The sequence below is a fragment of the Caretta caretta genome, chromosome 1 (assembly GCF_965140235.1).
Source record: "Caretta caretta isolate rCarCar2 chromosome 1, rCarCar1.hap1, whole genome shotgun sequence".
Taxonomy (NCBI): domain Eukaryota; kingdom Metazoa; phylum Chordata; order Testudines; family Cheloniidae; genus Caretta; species Caretta caretta.
The window spans coordinates 73,120,455-73,145,611 of NC_134206.1; the positions used below are offsets into that span (position 1 = coordinate 73,120,455).

At 40.2% G+C, this 25,157-nt stretch overlaps 1 long non-coding RNA gene across 1 annotated transcript; it reads right to left on the reverse strand.

Annotated features, from left to right (window-relative positions):
• Positions 1–2,224: 2,224 nt before the first annotated feature.
• LOC125627572 (uncharacterized) lies at positions 2,225–11,650 on the reverse strand. Its single transcript, XR_007354058.2, has 4 exons — positions 11,290–11,650; positions 6,867–6,959; positions 5,529–5,606; positions 2,225–3,928 (listed from the first exon to the last, which is right to left on the reverse strand). It is a non-coding gene; the product is annotated as an uncharacterized LOC125627572 (long non-coding RNA).
• Positions 11,651–25,157: the final 13,507 nt, after the last annotated feature.

Below are 25,157 nucleotides of genomic sequence, written 5' to 3' on the forward strand. Positions count from 1 at the left end.
ACAATTTGGCATACTTATAATGACTTCTCAAGCCAACAGATGTGTAATTCAACTCAACATCTGCTTGCCTTTTTATATGTATGTATATGAATTTATAGTTTATCTGAATTTATAAAATATTGGGAGTAAATTCCTCAAAAACTATAGGTTTGTCTCCAGGAATCAGCTTGATTTCACTAAAAAAAAGATGTTGTTGAACATATAAAGAGAGTACTCATTCAGCTCTTAGATAAAAAGAAGTAGTGTTGCATCAATAGATGTGTATTAAGCATGAATATGGTTTGTTCAAAATGCCAAGTGTCATATTCAGGTCAATCAGGATGAAGGCAGAAGCTTACATTTCAAACATATGAAACCTTCATAATTAATTAATACACAGAAAGCTCTAAAGTGAATGACAGCAAGCAGTCAAATTGATTTTGTGGGTGTGTGCTGAGTGTCCATACTATTTACATTAACATTTTTTTAAAACGAGAAACTATTTGATATTGCTCTTAGCATCATAAATTGTTATGCTCCACTATAACTGAAGGGTTTATACCAACCAGAATACTGTTTGATTCAATGTATTTGCTTTCATTAGTATCTATGAATGCATTTTTCATTAGAAAGTTAGCATCTATGGCCAAATCCTTAGTGCAAAATGGCAGGAGAGGAAGGGATGCTTTGTGGAGCTTACTCCGTGGCAGCTAGTGTAGCTGTGAGGCTGAAGCCGTCATGTGCCTCTGGTTTGAGTGGAATATCTATTGGATCTTTATACTCAGGAATCCATCTGCCTTATTCCCCACCACATCCATAAATCACACTAAATTGCCCTTTTTGTGGCATGCATAGGGAAGCCTTATAAATCAGTTCTGCATGGTCAATGAAAGATGAACAACGTGACCCCAGACACTAGGCCCCTCGTGCCTATGAGAGCAGGGATGCAGGATGTGCCCCTAATGATGAGTTCATATTTATTTTATTTACTAATATACCTTATCCTTTCCTTATTTTGAGAACCAAGGTATTGTTCAAATGCCATGTCAGCTGCCCAGTATGCAAAAGTACTCTGGTCTAATCTAATGAATGTTAATTTCCATGATTTCTGATACCTCTTCACTAGAGCCCTATAATAATCCCTGCTAATGACAGCATGATAAATCAGTGTGAGTTTTTCCATTGGCTTTCAAATTAGAACCTGACTACATACAGCAAGAAAGGTTTAAAAGTTCCAAACTGATCTCACACCATTTTATTCCAAGAATCAATTTTCAGCTGCTTTGATTGAAAACAGTATTTATAGCATCTTGTGGTCAGCTACTGTGCTGAACTGTCAAAACAGTGGGGAATAGAAACTTATGTAAGAATTGTTTAGAACACTAAATTGTCTAGAACACTAGAAATGAGTGAGGATAACTCTGAAAAACAGAAGTCGTTCTGAAGACAAAGCTAGATTCACTGTCACCATTTTGACAAAAAATCAGTCCTTTATAGCAACTGATATAATTTAAGGCAAAGAAAATTACAGAGCTAAGTAATAGCATGAAAATACAGAACATATGTAATTATTACATGGGCAAGGAAACACAGCTAGCAACAGACAGGACAAAATTGTTACACATCAATTAATTTGTTTTAATAGAAGTAATCAATAGTTATGAAATATAAATAAAAATTAATATGGTTGGGAGCAATTTGTGTATATAGCCTGTGTATATAGTTTTGTGTATATAGCCTGTGTATATAGATTTGCATATGCTTCAGTGTTTGCATGGTCACAGCCTTAGTACAAAAATTTATTACTATTACTTCTATCCTCCTTTACCTTTCGGTCTTTATGTTGGATATACTCCCTGTCAAGGTTCCTTCCCCACTCTGAACTCTAGGATCCAGATGTGGGAACCTGCATGAAAGACCCCCTAAGCTTATTCTTACCAGCTTAGGTTAAAAACTTCCTCAAGGTACAAACTTTGCCTTGTCCTTGAACAGTATGCTGCCACCACCAAGCGTGTTAACAAAGAACAGGGAAGGAGACCACCTGGAGACGTCATCCCCCAAAATATCCCCCCAAGCCCTACACCTCCTTTCCTGGGGAAGGCTTGATAATAATCCTCACCAATTTGTACAGGTGAACACAGACCCAAACCCTTGGATCTTAAGAACAATGAAAAATCAATCAGGTTTTTAAAAGAAGAATTTTAATTAAAGAAAAGGTAAAATAATCACCTCTGTAAAATCAGGATGGTAAATACCTTACAGGGTAATCAGATTCAAAACATAGAGAATCCCTCTAGGTAAAACCTTAAGTTACAAAAAGACACAAAAACAGAAATATACATTCCATTCAGCACAGCTTATTTTACCAGCCATTAAACAAAAGGAAATCTAACACATTTCTAGCTAGATTACTTACTAACTAACGGAAGTTCTGAGACTGCATTCATGATCTGTTCCCAGGCAAAAGCATCACAGAGACAGACAGACCCTTTGTTTCCCCCCACCGCCCAATTTGAAAGTATCTTGTCTCCTCATTGGTCATTTTGGTGAGGTGCCAGCGAGGTTATCTTAGCTTCTTAACCCTTTACAGGTGAAAGGGTTTTGCCTCTGGCCAGGAGGGATTTTATAGCACTGTATACAGAAAGGTGGTTACCCTTCCCTTTATTTTTATGACACTCCCTTTTCACATCTTGTCCTAAACTAGACTGTTTGTACAATACATAACCACAATAACCACAATAGATAGGAACCCAAGGACTCTAGCCGTCACAGTAATAATCCTCAAAATAAAAATATAATAGTTACAATGTAGGTCAAGACTGAACTGCTAGTTGCTTTGCATAATATGTCTTATGGGTGGTAGTAAAACATACAGTGCATGAGTTACCAGTTATCTCTTCTGGAAGATTTAAATATGTTATAGAACAATATTTATAGTTCACATGCTCTGATTCAATTTTAATGTTCAGAATAAAACATCATTCAGAAGAGACTAAAAACTGTGGTCCTGGCCTTTTGATATTAACTTCACAACAAGTTTCACTTACAGAACTCACACGTGAAAAGTTTATTCCATTTGAAAGTTGCTTCCAGTAAGAGAGTCAGTGGAACAGAATCTCAGCTCATGTAAACTGCCATCATTCCAACTGCACCAACTGAGGCTCTGTACCATCTATACTTAAAATTGGGGATACTGTTGGGACAGATCATTTCTGTTAAATCAGAATAACCTTTTAATTGTGACCTGAATAGTCTATTCCCCCCATGAGACTGCTCTGATTATGTTTTACTTACATAATACAATCAAAAGATTTAAAAAACAGAAAAGATTCCCGGGCAGTTCCTTTTTGTGAGCTGTAGTTTCAACTAGATTCATAGATTCCAACGTCAGAAGGGATAACAGTGATCATCTGCTCTTCTCCCCTGTACAAAACAGACCATAGAACTTCCCCACAATAATTCTTGTTTGAACTAGAGCAGATCTTTTAGAAAAATATCCAGTTTTTATTTAAACATTGCCAGTGATGGAGAATCCACCACAACCTTTGGTAAATTGTTCCAGGGATTAACTACCCTCACTGTTAATTTTTTATGCCTTATTTCCAGTTTGAAATTGTCTAGCATCAACTTCCAGCCATTGGATTATATTATACCTTTCACTGCTAGATTGAAGAGCCCATTATCAAATATTAATTCTCCATGTCCGTACTTATAGACTGTGATCCTAAGCTTCTGTTTGTTAAGCTAAATAGAGAGAGAGCTCTTCAAATCTATTTCTAAAGGCATGTTTTCTCGTGCTTTACACATCTTGATGGCTCTTCTCTGAACCTGCTCCAATTTATCAACATCCTTCTTGAATTGTGGGCACCAGAGTTGGACACAGTATTCCAGCAGCAATCACTCTAGGACCACGGGAGACTAGACCAAGGTGCACCAATGCCCAAGGCCCCTGCAATGGCATGGAAATTATTAAGTGAAATATACCCAGATAATCCTGGGAAGTGACCATACCCACACTCTGCTGAGAAAGTCAAAACACTTCCAAGGTCATTGACAATCTGACCTGGAGGAAAATTTCTTCTGACCCCACATCTGGTGATCAGTTAGTCGCTGAGCATGTGAGGAAAAACCAGCCAGCCACACATCTGAGAGAGAGAATACTCAGAGCCCTCCATGTCCAATGTTCCATCTCTACCCACCTACTCCAATGCTACAGAGAAAGGAGACAACTCACATGCACACACAGAGAATACACTGGGAAAAGGCGGGAATCCCTTCCTGACCCCTTTAGGTGGACAACTGAAGCCCTGAAGCACGAGCTTTTAGGAACATAAGACATAAACCAGAACTTAGCTCCAGGGTATGCCTTACTACTCACAATCACAAGCGGCCCCATCATAAAATTGCACTCATAAATTTGGCCAGCTCCCTCTTAAAACTAAGTTGTTTGCCCCCACAACTCCTATTGAGTTAGCCAGTTTTCAATCCATGTAATGTGTGCCATGATAATTTTGTATTTTCTTGTGTTTTAATGAAAACATTGTGGAACCAAGTCAAATACCTTACAGAAAGTCAAATATATTACATCAGTGCTATTACCTTTATTAACCAAACTTGTAACCTCATTTAAAAAAAAATAAGTTTGACAGGATCTATTTTCCATAAACCCATGTTGACTGGCATTAGTTATATAACCCTCTTTATCAATCAAGTACTGTATCAACCTCTTCATTATCTTGTCAGGATTAATGTCAAGCTGAAAGGCCTAGAATTACCTGGGTTGTCCTGTTTACCACTTTTTAATATTGATACATTAGCTTTCTTCCAGTCTTCTGGAACTTCCCCAGTGTTCCAAGAGATATTGAAAATCAACATTAATGGTCCAGCAAGCTCCTTGGCTAGCCCTTTAAAAACTTTTGAATGCAAGATATACAGACCTGATGATTTAAAAATGTCTATCTCCAGATAAAGTTGTCTCAATTCAGTTTAATGAAGACTTCACTTCCTGTCCTAAAGTGTTGTGTAAAGCTGCTTCATTTCTCCTCAGAAATAACTGCACTTCAGTGTGAGTGAAGTGATTCTTGTATAACATGTATAGTTTATAAGTCAAGCTGAAAACTTTGTAAAGTGCTTTGGGATCATTCTGCATGAAAAGCATTATTCATCTTTACAATACTCAAAAATGTCCCCTGTAAAATGGATCACTTCTGTACAAGATTTTAAAACAAATAGTTTTGCAATTCAATAATTGCCCTGTCCTGTTCATTCCCTCCGAACCATCGGACACTGGTCACTGTCAGAAGACAAGATATGGACCATTGGTCTGACCCACTGTGGCCATTCTTATGTTCATTCTCTACAATCAGTGTTCCAAGGCATACTGTACAGTCTGAAACTACTTGACTGTTTTGCATAACCAGTGTTGAATCACTAGTACTGCGGTACTCATGCATCTTTCACGTTAGGCTGAGAGCATGCTGCAAGGGATGATCTTTTATAGTGGTAAAGTAAAACAAGATGTGTAAGGAGTCAAGCTCCTATATTCCTACCTCACTTTTCTTCATCTGGACCTTTCTTTCCCCTCCTCCCACTGCTTTCTCTTTCATCATATCCAGGGAACATAGTGTCTATAGGGATACAGTAGATTAAGACACAACATGATTGAAACCATAGTACCTTAAAATATTTGGCTTTTTTTTAAAAGAAAATTTAACTCTCTTAATATGACTTGTGTTTTTCAAAAGAGGATCTTTATCTGGCAGTCAGATAACATAGCTCATTCTTCGTTTGTCCTATGAGTGATTTTTTTTTTTTGTAAATTGAACCCAATACTTTTAGTGCAAGTTTTCTGCATGTCATAGAAAGAACAATCAACTCTTCAGCAAAATTAATTATAGTTTTACTAGTATTATAACCCTATTGGGCCTGATCCAAAATCCGTTAATGGCTGAAAAGACTCCCACTGATCTCCACGGTCACAAAATGACAGAGTGAGTCACGCAGCAGAACCAGGAAAAGACAGCTCCTCATGCTACCTTGTGTATCCTATGTACTTATATGGCACCCATCACCATAGTAGTAAAGGGCTTCAGACTCTTCAGTGTCTTTCTCTCACAAGTATTATTATCCCCCGTTGACAGGTAAGGAACTGACACACAAAACAGCTAAGTGGCATGTCCAAGGGCATATAGGAAGCCTGTGGCAGAGCAGAAAATTGAAGCCAGCTCTCTCAAGTCCAAAGTTAATGAACTAACCACAGGATTCTAAAATCTAATCTCTCTCTTCAGTATCTCAGGGCATGTCTACACTTACCACCGGAGCGATTGATTCAGCGGGGGTCGATTTATCACGTCTAGTTAAATCGACTGCTGAGCACTCTCCCATTGACTCCAGTACTCCACCAGAGCGAGAAGCGCAGGCAGAGTCGACAGGGGAGCATCAGCAGTCGATCTACCGCAGTGAAGACACCAAGGTAAGTAGATCTAAGTATGTCGACTTCAGCTAAGTTATTCATGTAGCTGAAGTGGCGTAACTTAGATCTATCCCCCACCTAGTGTAGACCGGACCTCAGTGTTTTAGTCATGTAATGGTATGCATGATCAAATGGATCCCAGGGAGAGGTGGGAATCTAAACATAACATCAATGTGAGAACTAGTTTTCTATACACTTCAATTTTTTTAAAAGAAATAATTGTTACCTTTTAGCCTGCACCTTATTTAAAGACCCCTTTAAAATAAACTCTAGTTTTCAGTCCTGCTCTGTGTAGAAGAATAATGTCTCTAAAACTGACACACATTTCTGTGTTTCAGTTATACAGATGTATAGCAAACAATAGAAAAAAAAAACAATGACGTGAATTGTTCAATAGAAATCTGTCAGTACTTACCTAAATATTCCATTAATAAATGATATATTAAATGTTGCAGTAAACAACAGCATCCTCACGAGATGGCTGCCAGGATGTTGATAACCTAAATCACTGAACCAAAAAATATTACCTCAGCAGGCATTAGCATTCTATAAGCTGACATGCATCACTGAAGCAACATTCATTTCATCACAACTGTCTATCCTGTTACAATTTTATTATGCTATTATGAATCATAAAATCTATTCACATAAACATTGTGTTAGTTTGATAATGCGCTAATAAATCATGCAACTTTTAAAATAAATTATTATTCTATAAGTAATTATAATAATAATGTGGACCTCAAAGACATTCTGGTATTTCTGGCCTTTCTTTGCCCATTGTATCATTGTTGTATTTTAGTCTCTTAGGTTCTAATTAGGCCCCAGTCCTGCAAGAGGTTCTGTGCAGACTGACTCTTACAGCTGCAGCGAGCCCCATTGATCTCAATGGGTCTCTGCATCAGTGGCGGGGCCTGCCTGGTTGGACCAACTTCCAAGGTCAAGTCCTTCATTTTTGAGTTCAGACTCCACCTGATTGCAAGTACATGTAAGTGTGTGTACTTAAAATAGTTCATAGGGGCAAAATGGGATTAAACTATGCACTACAGGCACTTTTATTATACCAAGGTTAAGGGGCTGGGAAATTAAGAAACCTGATGGAGAGTTCACATTTTTCCTGACTCATGGTTCTTGGGTTATTCTCCTTAAATGGAATGAATGGCTTGCAGGAGATTCAAACGCCTGACACCCTGAAGGATCTAAGAGATGTAATTAAAGCAATTAATTGCTTCAATACAGTTTTCTTTCCAAAGGCTTTAATTTAAAATGCTAACACTTTTTTTAACATCTTAAAATCTGAAGAGAGATACACCCAGTTGTTGTGTTGCTGTTTATCACAAGTTAATTTACATTTTATTCAAATGGAAAGACCTTGTCCTCCTGTGTCAAGAGGCAATCTATTCCATCTCTCCTTTCCTTTCTCTTGGATATTTATTTCTCCCTTTAATTTAATTAGTTATACCAGCAGTTACATTATAAATATTTACTGAATAGTCATATGGTGATAAATGTCATGGAATTATACCATTATTTATACAGAATATAATAAAAATTAATAAACTATACACACTAAAGTTATACTAGTCTACTTAACCAATGTGCTATATACAAGTAGATATGTGCTGTTTCAGTTTTCCGTTTTCGTGCCTTTACACCAGCAAACAAAATCTTAAATTATTCTCTCAAGCCACCCAAATGAGGGAGGCTTGAGGCCCTGAATTTTCAATGAAATCAGTGGAGGCGCAACCATCAACCTGCAATCTCATCTGCACAGGTCTCAATCATCCTGTGGGAACTATTATTATAGGCACTGAAGGCAAAGAAATCAAGACTATTAATCATATGGTAGACATTAATGCCTCGATCCTGCTAAGACTTACACGTGCTTAGCTTTAAGCATATGAGTACAACCAGAGTTCAGTGAGACTATTCACATGCACAGAGTTAAGCATACTTATTTTTTCTGGACTAGAGTAGGGCAAACATATGATCTACTACAAATTGGGGAAGGAGGACCCAGGGAATTATGGATCACCAGCCTAAATTCAACACCTGGAAGAATACTGGAATAAGTTATTAAAGAATCAATTTGTTCAAACCTAGAGGACAGTAGAGTGACAAGTAATAGCCAACATGGATTTGTCGCGAACAAATTATGTCAAACCAATTTAATTTCCTTCTTTGACAGTATAAATGGACTAGTGGATAAGGGAAGAAATAGACGTGATATATCTGGACATTAGTAAAGCCTTTGACCCATTTCCACATGACAGTCTCATAAGCAAACTAGTGAAATATGGTCTAGATTAAATTGCTATAAGGTGGGTGGACAATTGGTTGAAAGACCATTCTCAAAGAATAGTTAACAATGGTTTTACTGTCAAACCGGGAGGATATATCTGGTAGCATCCTGCAGGGGGTTGTCCTACTATTAACTGTTTTTTATTAATGACTTGGATAATGGAGTGGAAAGTATGCTTACAAAGTTTAAAGATGACACAAAGATGGAAAGGGCTGGAAACAGGAGTAGATTACAAAACGATATTTATAAAATGGAGAATTGGTCTCAAATCAATAAAATGGATATCAGTGCAAAAATCAAATGGACAGCAACAAAATGGGCAATAATTGGCTAGGCAGCAGTACTGCAGATACAATATGGGGGTTATAGCAGATTACAAATTAAATATGTCAGTTTGATGTTGTTGTAAAAAAGTCAAATGTCATTCTAGAGTGTATTCACAGGAGTGTCATAAAGAAATGGGAGTGTAAGAAATGGGAGGTAATTATTCCACTCTATTCCAGTGAGGTCTCAGCTGGAGTAGTGTGTCAAGGTCTAGGCACCACACTTTAAGAAAGATGTGAAGAAATTGGAGACAGTCTGGAAAACAACAACAAAAATGATAAGAGGTTTAGAAAACATGACCTATAAAGAAAGGTTGAAAGAACTGGGCATGTTTAGTTTAGAAACTAAGGAGGACACAATAACAGTGTTCCAGTATGTAAAAGATTTTAAAAGATAAATAGGACTGTAATCAACTGTTCTTCATGTCCACCAAGGCCAGGACAAGAAATAAGGAGCTTAGTTTGCAGCAGGGAAATTTAGTTTGGATATTAATAAACATTTTCTAGTTATAAGGATAGTTAAGCACTGGCATATGTTACCTAGGGAAGCTGTGGAATCTCTGTCACCGGAGGTTTTTAAGACAAGGTTAAACAAACACCTGTCAGGGATCATCTAGGTGTACTTGAGTAGACAAGATGACCACTTGAGTTTCCTTCCAGCCCTACATTTTTATAATTCTCTGATCAGGTGCTTATTAGAGAAACTGTCAAGATAAAAGTCACAGCCAAGATTTTTAAAAATAGTAGGCCGAGTATGGATTTACAAGCTGAAAGTTAACCTCGTAAAACTCTACTTAGGCTCCTAAATAACTTGTTCATAGTGAAATTTTGCCATTGACTTCAATAGGGCCAGGAGTCCCATTGACTTCAGGAAGACCAGAATTTCACCCCTGCTTTTCAAAAGTGCTGACCACCAATGAGAATTTGGTTTTCATACAGTAACATAAAACTGTAGTGTCAGGGTTTCCGACACTGCAGTGAAACTACAATTTAAATAAAAGCAAATACAATCTAGTTTTCTTTTCTTTTTTTTTAAATTATGTACAGTACACATATGTATTAGTAGATGCTGTACAACATTTTCTCTCAACAAACATTCAATTTTGTTCCTAACTTATTTGACAGAACACCTTCAATCCACAAATAACCCCTATTTAATACCTATATCTAAAAACATTGCATGTATTTAGACCATGGAAGATGTTTAAGTCTCTCATTTTTCTTCCAGATTAAAGCACATGAGATAAACCAACAAACGCTGCATTAGACAACAGTGCAGTGGAAAGCCTATATCTATCTATCTATCTATCTATCTATCTATCTATCTATCTATCTCAAAGGCTGAACCCTGAACTTTTGAAATTGAAATGCACAAACAGAAGATTGAAATCAAACATGAGTTAACATTGTATTCAGCTACGTTCTATAAATATAGTGTGAACATTGAGGCAGAATTAACATGATCTCTTAAAAAATGTCAGCCAGTTTAATCCAATTCTGTGCATATCCAAGCAGTTCTAGAAAAAAAGGCATATAGAACTGGTAAATAATTTTATATTTTACAAAAGAAGACATCCATTATATCCTACCACCAGGTATGAAAGAGCATATACAGATTAAGGTGATGTCCTTGCATCTGGATCTCTATTTCATTAGATTCCATTTAACTGGAGATGCAGGATGCAGTTTCAGGGTAAGCCAACAAAAGATATAAATATATATAAATATATATATATATATATATTTTAGACACAGACATGTCTTAAGGAGGCCTATATGTAATCAGCCACAATCTCTCTGTTGTCTTCTCTCACCCTCGTTCAGAAGCCAGCTGCTTACTTCCATTTCCTTTTCTCTCACAGTGACTTACGGCTGTTTCCATTTGACAAGTTACAATAACATCAGTTCTACTACCCAAGGAGCAGGCTGCACTAACAAAAAACTCTTTTGTAGTTCACCATGTAATTTTAGGCAAGTCACTTTACTTTTCTAAGTCTCCGTTTGACCATCTACAAAATGGAGATAACTATAATCACTCACCTTTGCAAAGCACTTTGGATCTCTAGACGAAAACACTTATGCAGGAAATATTTGTTTAACCAATCATCTCCACAGAAAAATCTTATATCAAAACCTTCAATGTTCTAGGGAGTTTATTTGAATCAGTAGTTAACCCGAGCAATACTGGACATATGCAGTAAAGTGAAACTTACCAGAGCCCTTGGGAGAAAGAGAGAGAACACAGACATGAATGAAAATGTCAGGGACAAAGGAAAGGAGGAAACGGTAAAAGGATGAATAAGAAAATAGGTTGTGAACATTAAAAAACAAACACAGAAAGGGAGGGGAAACACAGCTCAATGGGAAAGCAATAGCAGTGTTTCTAATTCTTATATTTTTTTTGTGAGTGACGGGATGTCAGAGGGTGCTGGAGCTTGTCTTCTTATGATGATGCAAAGCTCATCCCTTCCAGAAGCTGACAGAGCCTCTCCCCTATGCTCACAGTTCTCACAGGAGGAGAGGAAGAGGGAGAGAGCAAAGAACCCAGCAGCTCAGCTCCATTCCATCCTCCCTCTCCCGCTTCCCTCCTGTGAGAAGTCTGGACAAGAGGGTGATTCTGCTCTTCCCCCCTCCTCCCTGCAGCATCCAGTCTGGGAAGAGGCAGAGCAGGCGGTCTTGCTGTAGCCTCGCCAGGTCTGGGAGAGGGGCTGAAGATCCCCAGGAGGAGCAGAGATGAGGTAATAGGGTTGTGATAAGGGCTAATTGGGGGTGAAATGAAGGAGGCTGAATTCATGGGGGTTGCGGGGGCTGAAATGGGGGGGTTGGACTAGATGACCTTCTGGGGTCCCTTCCAACCCTTATATTCTATGATTCTATGATTCTATGAAATGGATTGGGTGGGAGCTGATGGGGGGCTGAACTTATGGGGGCCGAGAGGGTTCAACTGAAGGGGTGGGGACTGATCGGGTTCAGGGGCTGAACTTATGGGGGCAGGTGGGAACAAAACTGATGGGGGGACTGGGAGCAGAATTAATTGCTGCACAGGGACAGGTAGATGCGCAAGTGAGAGCTCCTACATCAAGGTCCAAAGTCACCTTACTCAATACTTTTGGGAGAGTGGGCAATAATAATGGTGACACACATAGATGGGGAATGGGCAGGGAGAGTTCAAACATCAAAAGACAGAAATACAATATCTTTTTTTTTCTAAAAAAATCCCATGATTTTTGGGCCAATCTCATGATTTTTTGGAGGGAAGGGGAACTCATGATTTTTGATCTCTTGAAATTGTCATTACTGCACTAGTTTAATCTGAGACGTGGCACAGGCACCTAGTAGGGTGATGAATGGGGTCAATGTGCATCTGTCATAAAGGCACTGCCAGGGTTGCCCACATGCCACAGTCTGTTTCAGAGCAGAATCTCATTATTGCCAATACAAAAAAAATGTTGTCTTCAAAACAGTTTGAAGCTAAGGAATTAATAGAAGCTGTTAGGTGCTTAGTACATTTTTAAGATTCAGATACGTTCTTATTTGGGTATCCAATAGGGGCTTTCTATGTTTGAAAATCTTGACCATAAAAGACACAGAAAAACAAGTGAAGGAAGGGCCCTGCCATATATGCTTTATAGACACTTAAGAGACAAAGGCCACAATTAAAAAGATATTTGGGTGTTGCTCCAGTCAGCATTGCAGGACCTAACTAACTTAGGAGCCTGAGTGATTTTCAGAAGTGACTTAGGCACCTCGGACCACCACTGACATTGTCAAAACAACGGTTCAGCTGGTGCCTAACCCTGTATGCCCCTAAGACCTCTACGTTTCTGCCAGTAGCTATGCACAAAGCCACCTAAGCACTAAAGCTGCCCCAACATAACAAAATTCTTGGAGCCCTCTCTGAAGCCGAATCCCCAAGTGCTCCAAAGCAAGATACTCAAAGTTGACATTCCACCACCTGTGGGGCCTGATCTAGTAAGTATTCTCAGAGCACATCTGACCTGCACAAAAGACAGCCAAAATTTTTGTATTGGTTAGTGGCATGGGTGGTGTTTATGTCCTGGAATAGCCAATTGCCTGGTGGTCCCCTGACAGCCCAACCAGAGGGTGGCTGAAAACAATGGCTAAAAAACATAGAAAACCAAGTCTCAGTTCTCTGCCCATTCCTCAATCCCCACTCCGGAAGCAGTGAGGCATTCGAACGATGAGAGGCTGCAAAGAATCTCAGGTGCCAGGTCGCCAAAAGGAAACTGGACAACTCTCTCAGTGTGCACTTATAACTGCAGAACACTGACAAGGGAGGAATTGATAAGCCATCTCATGGAGGAAAAGGCAAAAACAGCCTGTGATGTGCTGGGTGTTTGCGAAACACGACGAAAGAAGGAGATGGAGGTCAGCTAGAGGGATGGAAGCACAGTTATTCTAGAAAAAGAAGAAGGCACAAGGACAGTTGGAGGAGTCGGATACATCATAAACAAGGAATGGTCTTCAAAAATTGTCTCATGCCATTTGAAGTCATCATGATTTACCTCCAATTGAACCGAAATAGTACCCTCAAAATCATCCAGATCTATGCTCCCACAAGTGCATGCGAAGATGATGATGTGGAAGGATTCCATCAGGAACTAGAGGAAACCCTTGTTCAGAGTTCCATATATACAATTTTGATGGAAGATTTTAATGCCAAGGTTGGAAGAGGGAGAGAAGGCGAAAAGTTTATAGGAAGGTATGGTATCAGAGAACAAAATGCGTGAGGAGAATGACTAGCTATATTGGCAGAGACGAGGAGAACGTTCATTGGTAACATCTGGTTCCGAAAGAAGGCCAAGAGAAGATGGACCTGGATCGCACCAAACGCAAAGACAAACAATGAAATTGATTACTTTCTGATCGATAGACGATGCATCGTGCAGGATATGTCAGTAGTGCCATCATTCAATATCGGTAGCGATCATCACCTACTGAGAGCCAGACTCACATTCACTGTGAAGGTAGAGAAAAAAAACGCTGTGTATGGTGAACAGAAGGCACCAACTGGTAGCTTTTGATGAGGCAATCCTGAAGGAAAACATTTCTAGAGAAGATTGGAGCCTGCTGGATGACTGCAACGACGATTATGAGAACTTCAGTAAGAGACTGAAACGGTGTGTGAAATCAGCTGAGCGTGAAAGACCAAGAAGAGCTAGTGGAAGAATCTCAGAGAATACATAGACTTTACTGGAGAAGAGGAGGAAAATGAAAAGAAATGGCAGCGATAGGCTTGAGCACTGCCTTCTCTGCAAGCTCATACGAATGAAGTTGAAGGAAGACTTTGAGAAATTTCAAACCGAGAAGCTCCTAAAGGCTGCTGAAGATCATAAAAGTCTCAAAAAATGCAAATGGGAACTGGCGTTCTACAGGTCATCATTACTGGCTTTGAAGAACAGGGATGGAGAATAAGTAACCAATTGAACTGGATGGAGGCAATCTGCAGGGATTTCTATACCCAGCTGTTTGCATCCCGTATAGACATCCCAATGCCATCACTTCAACAAACCGATGAACACATACTCCCGGTTCTCATCAGCGAAGTCCATCACACAGTCCATCAAATGAAAGAGGGGAAGGCTCCAGGCAAGGACAGTCTGACAGCAGAAGTGCTTAAGGCAGGAGGTCAGGAACTTTGAAAAGCTCTCGCCCAAAGGTTCAGCCACTACCTGGAAATCCAGAAGATAGTCCGGTTGGAAAGAGTCCAATACCATCTTGCTGCATAAGAAAGGCAATTGAGAAAATCTAAAGAACTATCGCCCAATCTGCCTGCTTTCACCTATTTATAAGTTGTTCACTAAAATAATAATAAATTGACTGTTGAAAAACCTGGATGAACAGCAACCTAGAGAGCAGGCCAGCTTTTGAAGGAATTACAGCATGATAGACCACATCTTCACTCTCAACTAACTACTAGAGCGTTCAAGGGAATACAAGTTCCCTTTCTGTATTCCCTTCGTGGACTACAAGAAGGCGTTCAACAGAGTAGAGACTAACGCCATTCTTGAAGCTCCTACTATCCCAATTATACTTCAGAAATGCAAAATTACTGTCTGTCACTTTTTTTTTTTTTCAAATACACAAAGCCTTAAAATGCATGCAATTTTATCTTAGTGCTAAATTTAGTGCCACACTAACCTATATGCCACTATTGCACATAATTTTAGAGGCCAGGCTGAGGGTAAATTACAAACGTGCACTCCACAAAGTATTTTGTGAACAAAGCACCATGTGGTTATCATAATGATTTAAAAGACAATGGAGAACATTTTTTTCCCTGCTCCTGAGAATGTACATTCATGCAGATCACCATCAGACTTAATTGGGAGGATGGATATGTCAAAATGTTGTCCAGAAAGACAGTTAAATGGTTATAGCAGGTTAGTTAAAATTTAATTAGTATTAATGTCCACCATAGATTAGCGGCTTTTGAGCATCTGCCCATGTAAGATCAACCCCCTTGTTTGCCTGATGGGCATTTGAGCAATAAAAATCTGCTGAATATGTGAATCACGGAGGGGAACCATTTCTTTCCCTTTTCAATATGTATTACTCTGTCCACTGCAGCTTGAGAAATGGCAGTAAAACCCCTATAATCATTTGTTTGTATATTTATCCTGATCCCTGTTGGGATGAGGATGACAGGACTGCTTATTGTTTAACATTTATTATTTGGTTGTGCAGGGTAGAGATAAGATGGGGGCTAACTACAATATCAAATTTTTAGAGTGTGATATCACATCAACAGACTTACTTATAAGAAGAGCTGTGCTCAAGTGTTAGGATATAGATATTCAGGCCTGTCTGTAAAGGCCTATACTCTAAGAATTTAGGTATATTCTTATCACTTGGCTAGTTATAGAGGTATAAAAGAAAGAATCAAAACCACTGTCTGCCAGTGTAAGGGCCTTCTCTTACTGTGACAGTCTGAGGCCCTGTTCTTAGGCTAAGGCTTTTGGCTAAGCAACAGAGGCAGCCATAAACTGGGAAGTGAATGGTCACATCTTCACATTCCAAACTAGTCACATTGAAATAAGGTGCTATTGGGCTGTTAGGAATACAATCCTGTCCTGATAGTGCCTATCACCTCCAGAGAAAGGGAAGTGCCTAGAAAATGTAAAAGGAAACTTAGTTTGATAGCATCCTGTCTGGTAAGAACTCACTTATCAATAGCTGGGATGTGGAATCCTCACTCCTGTATTGTTTTGTCATTATAGTTCCCACTTTGCTGTTGTTTGTCTGTATAATCTCTGTCTGGTTCTGTGATTGTTTCTGTCTGCTGTATAATTAATTGTGCTGGGTGTAAACTAATTAAGGTGGTGGGATATAATTGGGTACATAATCATGTTACAGTATGTTAGGATTGGTTAGTTAAATTTCAGGAAAATGATAGGTTAAGGTATAGCAAAGCAGAACTCAAGTTTTACTATATAGTCTGCAGTCAATCAGGAAGTAGGGGGGTGGGCGTGGGCATGCGGGTGAGGGAGATGGGAACAGGGAATGGGGGTAAGAAAATTGGAATCATGTTTTGCTAAAGGGGGAAATGGGAACAGGGAATGGGAGTAAGGAAGTTGGAATCATGTTTGGCTAAGGGTAGGAATGGGAACAGGGACACAGGTGTAAGGCTCTGTGGTGTCAGAGCTGGGAAGGAGGATACTAAGGAAGGAAACTGGAATCATGCTCGCTGGAAGTTCACCCCAATAAACATCGAATTGTTTGCACCTTTGGACTTCGGGTATTGTTGCTCTCTGTTCATGCGAGAAGGACCAGGGAAGCAAGTGGGTGAAGGAATAAGCCCCCTAACATCAAGTGTTCAAAATAAATATAAATAAATGAAATATGGTGACTTCCTCTCACTGTTCACTCTGAAAACCATTGACCCACTTCTCCCACAAACATCTATGTGCTTTCTGTCATGCTGTCCTCTACACCCGGAATTCTCTCTCTTTGAGGTGATATGCAAAGCCCACACCCTCTCTTCATTTAAGTCTCTCCTTTAGATACACTATTTTCATAACTCTGACTTAAGCAATACTAACCAGCTATATAATCAATGTAACTGATGTACTGGAGGAAGGATAAGAAACTCTTTACTCCATCATGATGTACCCCAGTGACTAATTATATCATGTCGAATTTAGCTGTAAACCCCTCTGAAAAAGGATCATTGTCTTTATCTTCCACCTGCTGGCAAGTACACAAAGTGTACAAAGATTGCTTTAAGCCACTTTTGTACTCTCTCTATCCTAGGATGGTTGGGCACAGGTCCAGTCTGCTTGTCATAAATTAGAGCAACAAAAAGGCTTCTCTATTTTACATGAGCTACAAATGGTCTCCAGTGGGCTGTTATGGCAACCATAACAGCAGGGAATATGTATGTCCTCCCTAAACTGGGAGGAGTGGTAGATACGCTGGAGGGCAGGGATAGGATACAGAGGGACCTAGACAAATTGGAGGATTGGGCCAAAAGAAATCTGATGAGGTTCAATAAGGATAAGTGCAGGGTCCTGCACTTAGGACGGAAGAACCCAATGCACAGCTACAGACTAGGGACCGAATGGCTAGGCAGCAGTTCTGCGGAAAAGGACCTAGGGGTGACAGTGGACGAGAAGCTGGATATGAGTCAGCAGTGTGCTCTTGTTGCCAAGAAGGCCAATGGCATTTTGGGATGTATAAGTAGGGGCATAGCGAGCAGATCGAGGGATGTGATCATCCCTCTCTATTCGACATTGGTGAGGCCTCATCTGGAGTACTGTGTCCAGTTTTGGGCCCCACACTACAAGAAGGATGTGGATAAATTGGAGAGAGTCCAGCGAAGGGGAACAAAAATGATTAGGGGTCTGGAACACATGACTTATGAGGAGAGGCTGAGGGAACTGGGATTGTTTAGTCTGCAGAAGAGAAGAATGAGGGGGGATTTGATAGCTGCTTTCAAGTACCTGAGAGGTGGTTCCAGAGAGGATGGTTCTAGACTATTCTCAGTGGTAGAAGATGACAGGACAAGGAGTAATGGTCTCAAGTTGCAGTGGGGGAGGTTTAGGTTGGATATTAGGAAAAACTTTTTCACTAGGAGGGTGGTGAAACACTGGAATGCATTACCTAGGGAGGTGGTAGAATCTCCTTCCTTAGAAGTTGATGACCTCCTGAGGTCCCTTCCAACCCTGATATTCTATGATTCACGTTGGTCACTGGGAGGTGTAATGTCAGAATCAATACACCACTTCTATCCCACTAGAGGATCCCTCTAGAATCATAGAATATCAGGGTTGGAAGGGACCTCAGGAGGTCATCTAGTCTAACCCCCTGCTCAAAGCAGGACCAATCCCCAACTAAATCATCCCAACCAGGACTTTGTCAAGCCTGACCTGGAAAACTTCTAAGGACGGAGATTCCACCATTCCAGTGCTTCACCACCCTCCTTGTAAAAAAGTGTTTCCTAACACCCAACCTAAACATCCCCCACTGCAACTTGAGACCATTACTCCTTTTTCTGTCATCTGGTACTGCTGAGAACAGTCTAGATCCATCCTCTTTGGAACCCGCTTTCAGGTAGTTGAAAGCAGCTATCAAATCCCCCCTCATTCTTCTCCTCTGCAGAATAAACAATCCCAGTTCCCTCAGCCTCTCCTCATAAGTCATGTGCTCCAGTCCCCTAAACATTTTTGTTGCCCTCCGCAGGACTTTTTCCAATTTTTCCACATCCTTCTTGTAGTGTGGGGCCCAAAACTGGACACAGTACTCCAGATGAGGCCTCACCAATGTTGAATAGAGAGGAATGATCACATCCCTCAAACTTCTGGCAATGCTCAAAATTATACAGCCCAAAATGCCCTCAGCCTTCTTGGCAAAAAGGGCACACTGTTGATTCATATCCAGCTTCTTGTCCACTGGAACCCTTAGGTCCTTTTCTGCAGAACTGCTGCCTAGCCTAGTCTGTAGCAGTGCATGGTATTCTTCCGTCCTTCATGCAGGACTCTGCACTTGTCCTTGTTGAACCTCATCAGATTTCTTTTGGCTCAATCTTCTAATTTGTCTAGGTCCCGCTGTATCCTATCCCTACCCTCTAGCATATCTACCACTCCTCCCAGTTTAGTGTCATCTGCAAACTTGCTGAGGGTGCAGTCCACTCCATCCTCCAGATCATTAATGAAGATATTGAACAAAACCGGCCCCAGGACTGACAGTTGGGGCACTCCGCTTGATACCAGCTGCCAACTAGACATGGAGCCATTGATCACTACCCATTGAGCCCGACAATCTAGCCAACTTTCTACCCACCTTATAGTCCATTCATCCACCCCATACTTCTTTAACATGCTGGCAAGCATACTGTAGGAGACTGTATCAAAAGCTTTGCTAAAGTCAAGGAATAACACATCCACTGCTTTCCCCTTATTTACAGAGCCAGTTATCTCATCATAGAAGGCAATTAGGTTAGTCAGGCATGACTTGCTCTTGATGAATCCATGCTGACTGTTCCTGATCACTTCCTCTCTTCTCAGTGCTTCAGAATTGATTCCTTGAGGACCTGCTCCATGATTTTTCCAGAGAATGAGGTGAGGCTAACTGGCCTGTAATTCTCCAGATCCTCCTTCTTCCGTTTTTTAAAAGATGGGCATTACATTAGTCTTTTTTCAGTCTTCTGGGACCTCCCCCCCGATTGCCATGAGTTTTCAAATATAATGGCCAATGGTTCTGCAATCACATCCACCAAGTTCTTTAGCACCCTCGGATGCAGTGCATCCGGTCCCATGAACTTATGCTCGTCCAGTTTTTCTAGATATTCCCAAACTACTTCTTTCTCCGCTTCTTTCTACACTGGGGTGATCCTCCTAAGGGAGGTTAGACGGGTATTGATATCTTTCTACTAACAACTGAGCACAAACTGGCCCTGTTGATCCAGGATCCAGGTCTCTCTGTTTTTGAAAATGACTAGCACGCCCTTTGTGCCAAAATAGATCATTAATAGTAATAATATATATTTTCAAAAACATCCTGTGTGCATGTACAATAGATCTCTACTTTCTGTAGCTTTGTATTATATCACTTACATTATGACAAGTCCAACTTCACATTACATTTTGTTGTACATCAAAATGACACAAGAAAATGGGAAGTGACAAGTTATAAATGGTGCATCCTGATACTATCATAAATGGAGCACATCAAAGAGTCTGCAAATAACTCTTAAAGTTTATGTCTAGTGTAGTATTTTCTGAATGGTCTGTCCACATTTTTCTGTTTAGAAGACCCTCAGACACAGCCCTTTTCCACTCATTTTAATTCTGACCCTAAACACAGAAGTCCATACGTTTCAATATAAGTTTTCATTCACTGTTTATTGATTAATGTAGTTGAAGGATGAAGGTCTGAAAGGTCAACAGTAAGGTTTCTTCAAGAACAATGCAAACATTTGAAATTCAAGTCTTTCCATGATGCTCTCCCCCACACAAACCTCTCTTCAACCTCCAACAGCCTGTACAAACCATCCAGCCCCCACTATCCTCACTACATGATATTGTCTTTTGGGGAGAGAGATTCACAATCTGCTACTTCCTCTAATATTTCCAAGACTAGGCCCATCAGAACCAAATAGTGAAGGAGGTATTGCCTAGTAGGATAGAGGTGGGAGAAAGGAGGGGCAGCATATAGACTTGAAAATATTTAGAGTGCTTCCCCATTTGGCCCATGAAGTTAGCCAATGTTTGGTGTCTCTCTGGGTTATTTCTGCTAGGAGAAATTGATGATATGAGTATTTATTTATAAAAATGTACAAAAAGTTCTGTTTCTCTGAACATGGTGGGAACAAATAACAACAGGCAGTTTCCTTGTTCAGAAATCTAAGCCTGCCTTTCCAGTTAAAATATTGTGCCTCCCCACCCAATCTCTGTCTCTAAGATTCCTCCGAGTTCTCTTCTTCTCTCTCTTTCTGTTGCTTTCTCTCACACAGAGCTACAACCAATCAATCTCCTGCATTTGCAATCAGAACCAAGAAAGCTGCTGAAGCCCACACAGTTTATCTCTGTTTATCCCAGAACCTTGGGAAATAATTTCTTATTATTTCTACCTATCATTATATAAAGAGTCATTTAATTGCTTCTTCCATTCCCTAAAAAGGATACTTAGCACACCTATTGACTTTAACCAGGTCTGTGATTATCCTTAGATCAGAGACCCACTTGATGGCAGTCTTTAACATCTTCAAGCATAACAAAAATATATGTGGTGAGCAGCAGAGAGTGAGGCAAATGAATTTCAGAGAAAAGAATTACGCGCTCCTCCCCCACACCACACACACTTCATGTCTGCTTCCCCTGTCAGGCCGGGGCTCTTCCTTTCACCCTCAGCTGCTCATTTCCCTGAAATTCCCCTCCCTTTCCTTTACAGGATAGTCGGTTTGTGTTTTAGGTGTGAAGAGGGACTGAGATTTTTGTGGAAGGTTTTGGGTGGGATAATGAGGACTCTAGAGCTGGGGTGTTGGAGAATGGGGCACTAATCTGGGGCTGGGACAGCAGAGGGGAGACAAGGAAAGAAGGGGATCACAACAGAATGAGGATGAATTCCATGTGGAGAAAAAAGAAGAAGAGAGGAGTAACATACTAACAAGTGAAGTGGGAAAAGTGTATGAGAAACTAAATACCTGGAAGAACAGGCCCTGTGAAGGCAGTCTTCATAGAATCAAGGCTAAAGAGGACCATTGTGATCATCATCGCTTACTTACTGAACAACAGGCTGTAGAACTTCCCGAAAAGGATTCCTAGAGCAGATCTTTTCGTAAAACATTAAATCTTGATTTAAAAATTTTAAGTGATTGAGAATCCACCACAACTCTTGTTAAATAGCTCTAATGGCCAATTACTCTCACCGTTAAAGATTTACACCTTATTTCCATTCTAAATCTGTCAAGCTTCAACTTCCAGTCATTGGATCACGTTATACCTTTCTCTGCTAACTGCTACTGTTCCCAACATTTTCCTTTTGGAACAACTGTTAGAGGTGAATGAACAAACGCTTAATCTTTTCAGAACATGTGCCATGTCTGCCCATGTGTTTGCAATGCACCTACCATGATGTAACTTCATTTCTGATTGGGGTCTCTGGCTATCACAGCAATATACTGTTGGGATATAATACTTATATATTGCTTTCTTCAGGTACTTATAAATAATTAAATAATAATAACTATGCATGACCCCTTGACTTCAATATGAGCCACGCACATGCTCATCTAAGGACTAAATGTAGTCCTTAGGTGTGCGAACCCTTGAAATTGGGTTCAGTAGTTCTAAGGAAGCTCCCCTATGCTAAGTACATTCTGAAATTGCTCTCTTCACAGAATGAAGTCGTAAGGGAAAACACAGATACATCATTCCAACGCTTTTCAATTTTGACAGCTCAGAATGATTGAGTATTTCAATCAGCGCAGACATTTATCATCTTTAAGTCTACAAACAACTTGACAATACTTAGATATTTTAATATTTCAAGGGTGTTAGTTTTGTGATAAGTGGTGTATATTTGAAGTAATGATTTCTGGAAGCTGTTAATATTAGCATCTGATATTATATATTCTATGGGCCCAATCCTCAGATGCAGCTAAGGATTTCTTGACGTAGATTAAAGGGAAGCAAAAAGGCACTCTTTGCACTCTCCCTATCCTGAATGGGCCAGATCCTGCTGCGTTAGACTGGGCCAGATCCTGCTGTAATTTAGGACAAACGTCAGAGTGCCAACTTTAGGGCCAACTTTGAGCTAATGGAGTGGCACAAAGCAGCCAAATGCAGATCAGGATTAGTAACTATTTTCATAGCAACAGGGATGTCCCTAGGGGGTGGGGGCCTGGGGCAGAAGTGACGACTTCATCTCTCCCAGGACCGACTGCACTGGCCAATCGCACTGGCCCACGGGGCCTGGAGCAGGGGGATCCGGGGCAGAAGTGACAGATTCATCTCTTCTAGGGCTGACTGCACTGTCCAATCGCACTGGCCCACAGGGTCCCCCAAAGTGCGGGGCCCAGAGCGGTCGCCCCGATTCACCCTATCCAAGGGTTGGCTCTGCATGGCAATAGTGTCAGGAAAAGGTTGATTACATGGTAGGTAAGAGGTTTCCAGAAATTCCCAAGTAACCCAGATTTCAGTGTGAATTTTAAATGATACTTTATGGTAGGGAAAAAAATCCCATTCTTCTGCTGCAGAAACCTTCTTTCCCAGAGTGACCACTTACAGCCATGATTTCCTGAGCTATGACACAGCATACAAGCCATATGAACCAATGTGATCTTTTAAAATTCATACTCTTAATGGACGATCTGATATTTTAAAATCCAATAACTTTTATTTAATACTGGCTCTGACATTTTCATAACGATAGGATGAATTAAGGACATAAAACAATAAATAAAAGATAGTAGCAAAACAGTAACATGTCCATATATAAAGTCTGCAGCAAAAATATAACCCATATAGAGTAAACTCTTAACTCTCCTATTTCTAACCTTGACACCCAAACATCCCATGTTTGCAATGGTGAACAGAGCATTATGCTTCCTCTGTGAAAGGAAAATACTACAGCATCTCATCTCATTCTTCCAGAGACAAGAAATGTCCTTTATGCCATTAGACCAGGGGTTCCAAAACTTGGTTCACGGCTTGTTCAGGGTAAGCCCTGGCAGGCCACAAGATGCTTTGTTTACCTGAGCGTCCACAGGTACGGCCGCTTGCAGCTCCCAGTGGCCATGGTTCTCCGTTCCCGGCCAATGGGAGCTGCGGGAAATGGTGGCCCGACCCATGCTGCTTCCCACAGCTCCCATTGGCCGGGAACAGCGAACTGCGGCCACTGGGAGCTGTGAGCAGCCATACCTGCGGACGCTCAGGTAAACAAAGCATCTCATGGCCCACCAGGTGCTTACCCTGAACAGGCAACAAACCAAGTTTGGGAACCCCTGCATTAGAGGTAGCAACCAGGGTTTTTTTACACCACCATAAAAAAACTATATACCATGAGGTAATGATACAAATCTTCTAGAGACTTTAGTAAATTCTGTTTCCTCTTGGGGTCCCTTACACCATTCCACCAGAAACTCAATTTCCATTAAAATACTTAAGTATGAGTTTGCAATTTTTACTCAGCTTGAATTAGGTCTCTTTTAGAGAAGTTGTAATAACATAACAAATCAGAATGCAAGGTCTGTTCAATGATTTAGCTAGTATGCCCAAAGTACAATTAGGTATTACATATTTGGAATCTAGTTTGCAACAGATATGGGCCCCAATTCAGCAGTCTATCCCTATTCATCAGAGCACTTAAGCATTTGCTTAACTTTAAGCATGTATTTAGGTCCCATTGACTTCACTAGGATTTGCTTGAGAGTTTTGATGAACAAGAATGGACTAAAGCACATGCTTAAATGGTTTGCTAAACCGAGGACTTAGAAGTGACTCTGCAGACACATGCGGCATGGAATGTGTAAGTGTTTCACCCCTTGTGCACCCCACAGACTGGCAGTGTACTGCAGCATGCTCTAATTTGTGCACTCAGCACTATACAATGGATCCCATGGGTTGCAGTGTGATCTATGTGCTGTAGGATCAAGATTAATATGTAATTTAGTGCAGCATGTATGTAAGCATTCAATAAATAAAGCTAAATGCATTTCCTAGAACTAAACTAAGCAAGTTATGCAAGGATAGAATGTAATAACTTTTGATATGAGGAATTTAAAATGCAAGTCACAGAATAAAAGAATGTTATTTTAATTAATAAAACATAAGAAAATATTGTAATTAAATTAAGATTTACCACAAACAAAAAGCATTATTTGTTCTTGTCATATGGCAGTAGATGCTCAAAGGCATATTATGAAGTGGTGAGAGTTTGAAGAGGAGAATTCCGTTGTCATCATCAGGACCTTTGGGTAATACTGCATCACCCATTAAAGTAAACATCAGGTTAATTTGGCATTGGTGTTTCATTCAGATTAAACTCTTTCTTAGACAGCCCTGTGTTGGCTTTTCTTTGAATTGTTATAAGAGGCCGAAGAAACAATGGAAGGTTTAAG